At 48.4% G+C, this 12,661-nt stretch overlaps 1 long non-coding RNA gene across 1 annotated transcript; it reads left to right on the top strand.

Moving 5' to 3' along the window:
• Nucleotides 1-970: 970 nt before the first annotated feature.
• On the top strand, nucleotides 971-2,874 carry LOC116455628. The gene is made up of 2 exons (XR_004244436.1): nucleotides 971-1,077; nucleotides 1,184-2,874. It is a non-coding gene; the product is annotated as an uncharacterized LOC116455628 (long non-coding RNA).
• The last annotated feature ends 9,787 nt before the right edge of the window (nucleotides 2,875-12,661 follow it).

Below are 12,661 nucleotides of genomic sequence, written 5' to 3'. Positions count from 1 at the left end.
CGAGGAATTAAACCCGTGGAAATAAAACATTCCTTGTAACACAACCACTCCAGAAGTCTGCCAGTCCTATTCCCACCAAAGCCATTCAGGAAAATAAAGAAACGGGGAGGCCGTCCCGGCAAACGCCTTCCCTGGCAGTTAGTAACACGCAGCAACTCCTTAAAGTGATTAGTCCTCATCTCTAGATCCTTATCCCAAAATTCCAGCTGGAGAAAGCAGAATCAAAGAGGAGCATCGTTACCTGCTTTGGAGAAGGTTCACCAAGCAAGCTTTTTTAAGCTTGTTGACTCTTTTAACACTGATACAAGGAATAATTATTTCTCTGTGCCGACGCGATTGTTAAAAGAGGAGAAACCCCGGATTGTGGTGGCTCCGTGGATGCTATTCTTTTTGCACCACAGCAGGATTCTTGGCTGCCAGTCCAAGCTGCTTTCACTTGCCAAGTTTTAAGATGCCGGTTTTGCCTTTCATTTTATTGTTCCTTTCGCAATGTTAAAGAGCGACTTAAAAAAACCCCCATGCACAGCTGCTATCGGGGAGGGGGGAATTATTTGAATTTTGCACAAGAATGGAGATGAGGAAGGAGCGCGCTGTGATGTAACCACAACGACACCCACAGAAATATTCCCAATATCGGGGGGGACGGGCCGGCGCTCGCCATCCCGGCATTTCCCCACGGCACGCTCAGGATCCGCTGGGAGACCAGGCAAGGATAAAACCTAAAACCAGCCAGACCCACCAGCAACCACGGCAGAGGTGGAGGTTGACACTTCTCCCTCCTCTCAGCAACACCACCTCGATTTTTAACCCACTTAAGGCTGCTCCTCCCCACTGAGGATTTCATCCAGGGGGTGCAGGGATGATGAGGTTCGGGAGCAGCCTGCTGGCAAAAGGATTCCCCCCCTGCACACATCCTCCCACCCCACCCCACCCTTTTTCCGCCTGCCCACGGTAGGATTCACCCAAGCCCAAACATCCCGGCCTTTCTTGGACGCGATGCCACCGGGAAGAGGCTCCACGGTGAAACCTCCCGTCCCAGCTCCCTGCGGGGTCCTCCTCCAAACACATTCCTCTAGCGTAAGCCACCGAATTTCATTTCTAAACATTTTTTATGATTTGTCAATAGATCCATTTTTTAAATTTTTAAGATTTTTTCTTTTTTTTCTTGTTTTTATTTTTACAGGTTTTCTTTAAATTTATTTAGATTTTTTTTTTTTAATTATTATTATTATGTTTTAAATCCCCAACTTCGCCGCCAAGGAGTTGCTTTATTTCATTTTCCTTGACGTAGCAACAAAACTCCCGGGACTGGTGCCAAGGCTCGAGCGCATTTAAATGAACAAACAGCAACAAAAAGTTGTTTGTGATCCTTCTCAGGCTGGAATATTAAAAGCATGATGGGGGTTATGCTCTGTGTACACTGGAAAGTGTAGGATAATGGAACTCCTCCGTCAGGGAGTCGCTCTGAGCAACCACTTGGTGCTGCAGATGTTGGAGGGACACAAACTTCAGATCTGGGCAGGGAAAATCCCCGCTCGGACACGGTTCCTTGGGTTACCCCTGCAGCCAGACCTCCACACACAAAACCCCGCTGGACACCACTCCTTTTCCCAGTGCAGAGGTGCCTGTTTATCCCGAAAATGGGAGCCGTTCCCAACACACCGTAACCGAGGGCGCAAACAGCCCTGCCACCAGCTGTTGGCGTGCAGAGCTGCCTCCACAGCAGAAGCAGAAGATGAAGCCACCCCCCGATTTCAGATTTGAAGGGAAAACCGAGCCTGACTCCAGACAAAGTTTCTGTGCAAACCCACCAGCCTCGAACAAAAGCAGCGTGAATTAATAAAGGGGGAAGAAAAACAGAAGCTCTGTTCTGAAGTGGAAGCATAAGATGTGAAATTTCAAAATCAGATGGCTCGGGCTGTGATTTCTTTCATTTAAATGAATTGATCTGTTGCTAAACTGCTGCTCTGGTGCCAAGAAACTTTTAACTCTTTCGGCTCAAAGCTTGCCGCGTTTCTGGTTCCTCTCTGCTCCCGACAAGGCAGCGATTAAATCAGAGGGGAGAAGTGAAAAAAGGAGTGGGGAAGAAAAAATCCGAGGGCATAAAAAGGACGGGGGAATGAAACCCACAGGCAGCACAGGCAGAGCACAAAAGGGCCCCGGGCTGGTGCTTCGGGAGAACTTCTGCTGGACAAACAACGAGGGTCTGCCTCCTGCAGCGTTCCTAAAACTTGGAGAGGAGTCAGAGAGGCCTTCGAGCTCCACAACTGCAGAACTCTGGGGTAAAGCCACCAGAAGCAGGGCTAGCAGCAAGGAAAACCCCGAAATGCCTGACCTGATTCACGGCAAATGTTCACTTACCGAGAATGCCTTAAGCATTTCCAACAGAACCCCCTCTTCCCTACACGTGTGAAAAAGAACAACCAAAAAAAGCTCTCAAAACCAGCCCAAAAAAATAACTGCTCTGGTAAAAATTTGGGTGAAAGTCCCTACAGTTTTTCCATTTGGTTTTGGGGTTGTTTTGCCCATTTCAAAAGGGAACAAATTTTTTTTCAAAATTTGAAGATAGACATGTTGTAATTAGAGGTAATTCCAGGGGAAAAATATTTATGTGTAGAGCAAAAAAACCCCCAAAAACACCAAAAAAAAAAGGAAAAAATAAAAAGAAAAATATATTTACATATCTCTATGCCTCCCACTTTCCAGTTCTGCTGCAGTTCCCCCTAAACTGCTGCTGCTTGCTCCAATCTGCTGCCTGCTTAACAACGGAATGACAGGCAACATCTGTTTGTATAGAAGCCAAGATCAAGCCTTCAAAATTTTTTTGGCTCAGTTTCTTTCTTTTTTTTTTCTTTTTCTACACCCTCCCCTTAGGAAAAAAAAAAAAAATAGAAGCAAAAGAAAAAGTAAAAGCGCCCAGGAAGATTTTGAAACAACTCAAGTGAGGCTGCAACTCTTTTCCCCCTTGAGTTATTTCAAGGTACAGGACTTGGAGGAGAACTCTTTCCTTCTCTCCACCCTCCTCCCCTGCTCTCCCCACCCTTCAGCCTCTCTCTTGCCCCATGCTATTAATAAAGTATCACACAAACTGGGGGAAAAAAAAATAATCCAACGTACCTTGATCCCTAAAAGGCCACTCCCTCCTATGGGGAGGGAGGGGGTTCTTCAGGAGGCAACTAAAAACAAATTGCACGGGGAGGGGAATGTGGGATTCAGGGACTGGCTTGCCACAATCCTCTCACCCAGGCGGGTTTTTTTTTTTTTCCTCCTCTCCTCCATTTTACAGACTGTTAAAGATATTGTTTGCAAAATCAGAGGGATTGTTATGAAATAAAAAAAGACGCGGGTGATTAAAATAAATAAATAAGTTTAAAAAAGAGAGAAAAAAAAAAATTTAAAAAAAACCAGCCCGGCTCCAAATGCAATTCCAATGAGTAACAATGTCAGGCTACTGCCAATTCTGTGGCAAATCGGGAGAAAGCACAATAATTCCACATGCTGAGATGTGAACAACTGGAAAGGAACCAACTCTCGGGAAGTCACAATGAAAACTATCCCAGTGCCCCCACCCCCAGCCCCTCTGCCATCCTTTCAGAGGGTACAGGGGGAGCTTCTCTCCAGAGGGAGGGGGAGTAAAAAAAAATTAAGCCACTAATTTAACAAAAGGAAAAGGCAAAACAACAACAAGATCATCAACTGAAGCGGTTTTAAAAACTCAGGGAATGTTTTATTCGCTGGAGATTTGGGACAACGCCGCTGCATGCACATGTATGAAAAAAAAAAGGCAAAAAAAAATAAAATAATCAGACAAGTTGCTAAGGAGACTTGTGTAAACTGGGAATCCAGGCACATTTCTGGCCTTTCCCCCCATATTCCATCTCGTATTCCGATCACGCACCACTGCGGCACGATTGCACCAATGCACTGCATTAATCTTGGCCTTAAACGGGCTGCCTGGCAGAGCAGAGCGTGTGTATGGATCATCTTTCAAACTTAACAAGTTAAAGGCAGCCAGGGTGGCGGTGGGTGGGGAGGGCTGGGGGGGCGGGGACCTCGCTGCTGAATATAAAATATAGGAGCTGAGCTTAGTAAGGGAATTTTAAAGAGGAAGTGTTATCCGGGCAGATACAGAACGCGGCGAGGCTCTCGCTGCGTCTCTCCCGCTCCCCTCTCGCTCTCTCTCCCTCTCCCACTTCTCCTGACACAATCCCCGCTCCCTGGCAGATGTCTGAATCCCTGCCAGATCTAACAATGTCCGACCCACTCGCTGCCACCAGACGCTCGGGCTCGTTCTCCCGGCGCACTGGGGTCATATATACATATTAAACAACCTTCCCTCCTTCCCCCCTCAGCGCCTGTTCCCAAAGCAGACACTTGGATGTAATATTTTCACCTTCCACTTTTGGGAAGGGGCAGATCAAATCAAAGCCTGAGCTATTTGTGTGTGGTGCCTGCTGACCTTGGCTGGGACAGAATTAAACTTGGTGGGTTTTTTTTTTCCCCTGTTCCTTGATTTGGGTGCAGGGATTCCATCTCTTTCTTTAAGCCCTCCATCCCTCTCTCTCCATCTCAAATCCTCTCCCACTGATGGGCAGCTCGGTGGGATCATTCAACACCTGCTTTTCCTGCTCCTTTTGTGCCCTGCATTGCGTGAGATGAGGATTTTCATCCTCCATCCTCAACCCAGGAATCTACAAATCCAACAGCAGCACACATGGGAAAAGCCAATTTCATGGGCCGTGCCTTGGAGCATTATCCCACTTTCAGCTCCCACTGAGCCACCTGGTCTAAGGGAAAGTCTTCCCACGGCAAGGGGCTGGAATGAGGTGGGCTTTAAAGTCCCTTCCAACCCAGCTCTTTCCAGGGTTCTCTGAGTGAGGGGTTGTACCGAAGGCAGCGCATTCCAGAATGGGAACCCAAAGTTCCCTAAGGAGCATCATCTTTGCTTTCCACCCAGGACAAAAGCACAGGAGAAGGAATTCCTTGTGCTCAGCCTCAGAGGAGTCTAGTCCACTCATTATTCCTCATTTTTCTTCCATAGATCTACTGGAAATGGGAACATTTGACTCACCTGAGTGCTTGTCTTTGCTTGGGAGGAGCCACCTAAAAGAAAAACACCAAACCAACAAGTTAAAACTGTTCATTTGAGATTTGGCTTTTGCCCTAACAGTTAAGGAAAAAGCAGAAATCATCACAAAAACATGATTTTTGAGTGTTTCTCTGAGTTAAACATTCCCCTATCCTTAGCCTGCTCGGTTCCTTTGCACAGGCTGGTGTTTCTCTCCCAAACCCAAAAACGTGGGACTGAGGCCCTGGCACAGGGTGCCCAGAGCAGCTGTGGCTGCCCCTGGATCCCTGGGAGTGTCCAAGGCCAGGCTGGACACTGGGGCTTGGAGCAGCCTGGGATGGTGGAAGGCGTCCGGGTGGAACCAGATGAGCTTTAAGGTCCCTTCCCACCCAAACCATTCCATGGTTCTGTGATGAAAAGCAGAAGAGGCAAAAAGATGCTGAACCCCACTGCAGGTGAAGCACCAGGTGCTTTTCACACCTTCCCACTTCTGGGCCCTGAGGTTTTCAGAGCAATTTCTGGTGCTGAGGTTGACTGAGTGGGGCTACATTTTTGTTTTGGTTGCCAACTGGAAGCCACTATTTTTAACCACAAGTCCCCCAAAGCATCTGTTTCCCTGTAGCTATTTCAGATTTCCTTTTATAAGACCTAGTTAGAGGTGTATCATTATTTTCAGCCGTTACTCTGTGCAGCCACACTCCCACTTTATCATCATTACAAGTGTCGTTATCTGTGCACTTGAACGGGGTAATTTAAAGGAGAGAGAAAATCCTCGCAGGGGGCTGAGAGTTGCTTCCCCTTGAGCAAATATTTTTGGGATAATACCTGCCACTCGGAACAAGCTGGTGCATCCCAATGAAAGGAAAAGCAATCCCAAGTTATCTGGGCAAAGAAACATCCACAGAGTAGACAAATCCCTGAAAAAGGAGGAGAAAACCCCACTCAAGGGCTCCTATAACATAAATGCAGCTCAGGTTGTTTAATTTAGGGAGCCTCTTTCCTTCTGCAGTTTCCCTCACGGATCCACCTTGCTGCTACTGATGGGAGTTTTTATTGCCTCATCACCCCAGTGACAGCCAAGAAAATGAGACTTTTTTCTTCCTACAGCAGGCAAAGCACCCCTTTTTTGTTACAGGTACCGCAATATGGGCAAAGAAGCAGGAGACCCAAATTCTGCGGCTCTGGATTCAACCTGAGGCAGAGCAGGAGTGATGCCTGAAACTGCAAACACTCAGATATGCCATGAAACCACCACCAGGACATGCAGAATTTCCATTCCTGACAAGCAACAGCTCAAATTCGACCTAAGGCTGCTGATATTTGGAATAAAAGCTGACTCGCTGTCCCAGAGCAGGGTAAGTGCATCAAGTGGTGAAGAGAATCACGCGTTAGGAATGGTTTGGCTGAAATTTTTCACACCTGTCAAGGCTTTCTAGCAAGAAATTTTGACCTCTAATTGCCCTGTTCTAGAAATCCCACAGGGAAAAGACAATCTAGCTTTTCCCAGCTTGAAATTAAAGCTGTGACAAAGAGACCAAAGGCAAATTTTACCACCGAAACAGGGCAGCTGATCCTGTAAACTGTTCTAGACTCACAAACCTTCAAGCACAAATTAATTTAGCAGAAAATAGATGGGGACACACCTGAAACAAGTGTCCAGAAACTGTCCTTCCTTCTTCCCTTCCCTCCTGACATGACAGGTACCAGGGGGACAAACCTTCACCCATCAGATTGTGACATTTACAAAGAACTTCTTCAATTATGTGGATTTCAATGATCAGGACTTACTAAAATACAGCTCTGGTGGTACCAAACTGATTCTTTTTTGCATTGATCCTTTCAGCATTGCTCCTGGACACTCATTCTTTGGGAATCTTACCAAAGCCAGGGAAAAATGCACCCTCCCTTCATTGCCTGGTGTTGCCAGCCCTCGGTCAGTGATCCAGGCTGTTCATCACTGTCACCAGGCTGAGAAAAGGACATTCATTCACGTTCTTCAAACTTTCTCAGCTTTCTGTCCTTAATTTCCACCTTTAAATTGTTTCCCCCCTGTAGGCACATGGGGATGGAGCCCTATTTTAACCCTAAAGTCAAGGATTTCAGAAAATGACCTGGATTACCCGTTAAATTCACTACTGAAATGGTCACAGGCAGAGGATGGGAGCAAGGGGAGCAGCAGAGATTTCCAGGAGCTGACAGAGGAAGTGCACAGCAAAGCCTGGGATTTATCTCACATCTCTTGGTTCCAGTCCAAATGCTTAAACCACAACATCATCCTTCAGGCCTGGGACACCAACAGAACCTTTAACCCTCGTGCTGGAACCTCCTGAAGCATTTTCCATCATTTTTATAGCACAGGTGGCCTCCAGGCTGGGGCAGGATCCTGACCTGGCTTCCCAGGGTTGGAAGAACCCAGCCCAGTTTGGGATCTGTTGGATCTCAGCCCATGCTGGGTTTAATATCGGATTTGGGCATTTCATGACAGGGCCTCCACGTATTTCTGCCTCAGCTGGGCTAGGGCAGTTTGCTGGGAGCTGAGAATGGGGAGGGAGAACTTTCCAGAAATAATTTCTCACTGGGAGAGCATCCCCTGCTACTCCTTTCCAAATGGGAATAAAAAAAATGGAATAACGGGAACTTCAGGAAAACTGGATAGTAATGAGTAGAATTTCAAAATAATGTTTAAGCACAAACTGACAAGTTTTCTTGGCTATTTGTGGGGAGGAAAGAGGGAGGTCTTCTACTGTCCAGAACATTGTTTTTTAGCAGGTATAAAACCACTGCCAGCCCTCCAACAGACCCAGCCAAAAAATAAAATTAAGTATGTTGATTATCACAGCAAGAGTGATGGCTGGACAGGGAAAGAAGGAGGAGTTAAAGAGTGTCCATCTTGTCAATCCAGATCACCTCAATCCGTGGCTGTGCTGCCAGGGATACTTCCATGATTTGCCATGGCTTGGAGGAAGTCAGCAGCAATTTTGGGAATGTTAAGGAGCTGGCAGCATCCAACGAATAAATGGAGAGGGCTCCTTACAGCCCAGTCACCAAAGGAGACGGATCACCAGCCTTTGAGATGATTCGCTCACAATCAAAAGCCAAAAAAATGCAGCTCCTGGGCTGCTGGACACAGCCACAGGAGAGTGCAGCGTTCCTTCCCACCACCCCATTCCAGGCTGGCTACAAAACTCATCTCTGGTGAGAGGAAACAGGGGTGGAACAGGCTCAGGAAGTGCTTCACCCGCTGCTGGCAAACTTTGGGGAGGTACCCTGATATCTCTCTTTGCAGATCTAAGACCAGCAGAGCTGAATTAAAAACACAGAAGCTGCAGTCAGCCCTCCCAGTCCAAGAAATGCAGCTTTTCCCTCCTCTTGCTCGTGTGGGATTGTCCCTTAAAGGCCCTAAAGGCTGAACACGTAGAAGTTGGTCCCGTCTGTCAGAGCAACATCCACTGCTGCAAACCGGGAGAGGGAGAAGTGCTCCAGACCTGCTTTAGATTAGGAAGAGACAGGAGGGATAAAAAGAGCATCTGACACCAAAATAAAACTATTTTGGTCACTGCCATCTCTCTTATTCTAAATGAAGCAATTGTGGGCTCCGTTTGTTTTGCATTCATAATTAGCAGACGGAACAGATGGCAAAGGCGTCACTTAAAGCCACACGTCCGACAAAATAACCCAGGCTGCCAGGGCCGGTTTGCACTGGGAACAAGGAACCCTTTCCCCTCTCCTTCCCATTGAAAGGCATCCCAAAGAGAGGAGCCAGCAAATGTTTGCATCGAGCAGGGGATTCACCGCAGAAAGGAATCCATTGTGTTGGGAGGATGCTGAGTGAGGGAGGAAAGGGCGGCAGCAAATGGATTGGGGAGGGAACAGAAAATAGGGATGGAAAGGAGAGGAGCAGTGCCAGGAACACAACGAGAGGCTCAAGGAAACACAGAGTCCCTCCTGCCTTTAGTTCTGGGCTTCGGGAGGAGGCTGGAACATCTGTGTTACATTTCAAAGACAGATGGATAGGAGATGTTATCCATGAAGGTGTTGTCCCACATCCATACCTGACTCCTTATCCTCTCCAGACTCCTTATCCTCTCCAGATCCGTAAGGACACTGGAAAACTCACGGAGAAACTCCCCAGAGCACAACTCCCCACCCCTGGAAGGGTCCAAGGCCAGGTTGGGAGGGGCTTGGAGCAGCCTGGGATAGTGGAAGGCATCAGGGTGGAACTGGATGAGCTTTAAGATCCCTTCCCACCCAAATTCTGGGATTCTCTAAAACAAGCAAAGCACAAAGTTTAAAGCAGCATCCACTGCATGAGGATAGTTCAGAGCTACAGCCAGGACAGAATATTTCACCAAAAATCATAAACCACATGTGGCACTTGCATCCTGTTTCCTCTGCCTCAAGCACACGGAAGGAATGGGACAAAAATACCCCAAAACCAAACCATGTATGACTTGCTGAAAACGTGGAGGTCCTGGTTTATTGGGTAGTGCTGCACCTGTGACCCAGAGCACAGGTATGTGACATCTCAGAGGGAGAACTTCCCTGGGGAATCTCTCCTGGCAGCTCATCCCCTCCGACAAAGCCCCTTTATTCAGTCCTCAACCTCCTACAAGGCCCCGACAATTTAATCACGGTGAGCACCCCCTGCTTCTTGGAAAGGAAAAGGAGCCACAGAACTGATACAGTTTTGTTCCTTTTCTAGCCTTGTGAGGTGCTCTGACAGCCCTGCTGATGGGCTACAAGAGGATTTTGGCATGGTGTTCCCTGAGCACCATGGATAAGCTGTTCCCAGCATGGATGAGTGAGCAGGATCAGGGCACGGCCTGATGGGCCACATAATAAACATCAGGAGCCTCACCTCGCTCCTGCTGCAAACCTGCCAGCAATCCCGAGCTTCCCGAGCCACTGCAGCCTCCAAACCTCCTCTCTGATGCCATTAAAATGCTAATAATGGTGAGTCCTGTCCAGCTCCTGCAGCCACAGCCGCGCTCGGAGGCTCCAAGGGCAGTGCTAAGTGTGCGCCTCCGTGGAGCTCTGCTCCCTCTGACGTTGGAAATGGATTAATAGGGATGCTCACGACCACTGCAGCCTGCTCAGCTGAGCCTCAGGCACACAGCAGTGCCTGGAGAAAGAGCTTGGATCTCCAGGGAAGAGCACAGGCTGAGGGAAAAGGAGAGGGGCCTTGGGAAGAGCACGGAGCTGGAGAAAGAGAGAGAAATCCCTAGGGAAGCTGGGAGAGGCAGGATCCAGAGCTGCTATTTCCACCTGTCTCTCCTGGACAAAGAGCCCTGTGAAAAGCTAAAACCTCTCTGGGAGGAACACGTTGACTGAACTCCATCTCTCTGTGGGACATCCTCTTCCTCCACCAGCTGATTCCAAACTTTTGGGACACTTTGCTCCTCTTTCCTCTCTGTTTTCACTTCATTCCTCGCTCTGATTTCCCTTCTCTTCGCAGCTTCCTGACCATCCATGAGCTGAGGGCTCTGTGCAGGACACAGCCCACCCCGAGCATCCCTGTGGCTTCCCCCCAGCCTCAGCCTCACATGACATTTGCTTTTTGTTACCTCCACTGGCTCTAATCTCCCTGCTTTTCCCAGCTGCTCCATAATCCAGGAGAAGCACTGCTCCTCCCATGCCAAGTCATCAGGACACAGAGCCCAGGGACAAAGCTTAATGCCCTCCAAATTTAGAGCTGGACATTGGTCCACTGACACAACATTGAAACATCCAGCAACTGCTCTAAATTAGGAAACTGCTCCACAAACGCTCTTTTGCCTCGACTGGGAATTCCCTTTGGATGTGTGAGAGAGAGATTTGCTCTCAGTGCACTGCCCTCACCATTTCTGCAGCTCGCAAGGTCCATAAAACCCTCACAGGGGCTGCAACTCTTGCAGGTAAAACTCACAGAGTGAGAAATCTGCCCCAGTGATCTCGGGCTCGCTCCACAAAATGGCTCAGATTCCTCGCACAGAAATTTGGGGATCTGAGGTGCCTGAGACAGTTAATTCCCAAAGTGTCAGGCTCAAGTCAGTGTGCTGCCATCCATGGCCCACCCAGGCCTGTGCATAAAATGCAGTGACCGTGGCAAATCCCATGGAAAGTCCTGGAAGAAGATCCATTTCTGCAGCAAAGCAGTGGGAAAAGACCAAGGAAATGGAGAAGGATGCGCTGCCCATCCAGGCTCTCAGCGCCTTAAACACCCAGCTGCCAGCTGCTCCCTCGTGTCCTGACTCACCACAATTCCTGCTAAAGTTGTGGGGAGAGAAAGATGGAATTTCCACGTTTTCAGTGGAAGAAATGGATTTAGTGCACTGAGAATTACTCACTGATGTGCTGCCCTTGGTGCTCGCCTGGCAAAGGGGAAACCCGGGCTCTGCTCTCTGCTCCTGCATTAAAGCATCAGCAATTAAAATGCACAACCAGCCCTCAAAGCTGTAATCTCATTAAAAATAGGGACTGAAATTAAACAATTCACCAGCCCAAGCCTTCCTAGAGCCACTGGAGGAGGCAGGAAGGGGAATACCCGCCACAGGACCCTGCCTCTGTCAATACTTGGTTATTCATGCAAAGCAGAGCAGCATTAATGCAGGCTGGAATTCAGCACACATTCCTGCAGGCTGGATGGGGTTCAGATTTCCTGGAGGAAGGGAGGTAACCAGAGCAGCCTGTCCCACATCTGAGGTGACCACACGGAATGCTGAGACACGCGAGGGAAAGGAGCTGCTGCTGCTGCCTCCCTCTCCTCCTTCACCCTGCCAAACCCAGCCCTTAAAGCTCTGAATTTCCACAGAATCCCAGAATGGTTGGGCTTGGAAGGGAGCTTAAAGCTCCTCTAGTTCCATGCCATGGGCAGGGACACCTTCCACCATCCCAGGGTGCTCCAAGCCCCATCCAACCTGGCCTTGGACACTTCCAGGGATCCAGGGACAGCCACAGCTGCTCTGGGAAACCTATTCCATCCATTCACCACCCTCACAGGGAAGAATTTCTTCCTAATATCCAATCTAAACCCACTCTCAGTTTGAAGCCATTCCCCCTTGAACCATCACTGTCCTAGTTTGCTTTGGGAAGGCTCAAGGCAAACACTTCATGTTAAGCCTGAAGAAAAAAAAACAATGGTGTGAGGGGAAAAGATTCCCTTTTGGTGCAGATTTTTCTCTCTCAACTTCCCAATTCTCCCAGTGATCCCCCTTCCTCCTTCCCCCCTAAAAACAGTCCATTATTCACAGATAATTCTGCCCCAGAAACAGATGAACCCCACTGAAATCAAGGGTTGTTTTAGGACTTCTGATAACTCAGTGCACATCTAATTTAGGCCCTGAGTTCAGCGGTGCCAACACATCCCTGCCCAGGGCTTAATCAAAGCAAAAAAGGCATTTGGAGCTGGATTTCGGCAGGACAAAGCTGGGGTGATAATTCCATGAGCACACACAGTTCACAGGCTGTGTTATCATGGTATCTCCACCCCCAGGTGTCATTCACTGCGCTCCACATCGAATATTTACCCTGCAGTGGCACTTGGGGACATCAGTTAGACCTGGGTCACCTCTTTTAGGACACCAGGAGCGGGGAAGGAGGGACAGAGCTGGATCT

This window comes from Corvus moneduloides, chromosome 25 (assembly GCF_009650955.1).
Source record: "Corvus moneduloides isolate bCorMon1 chromosome 25, bCorMon1.pri, whole genome shotgun sequence".
Classification (NCBI taxonomy): domain Eukaryota; kingdom Metazoa; phylum Chordata; class Aves; order Passeriformes; family Corvidae; genus Corvus; species Corvus moneduloides.
The sequence above is the reverse complement of the archived record's forward strand: the minus strand, read 5'-3'. Positions and strand labels throughout refer to the sequence as shown.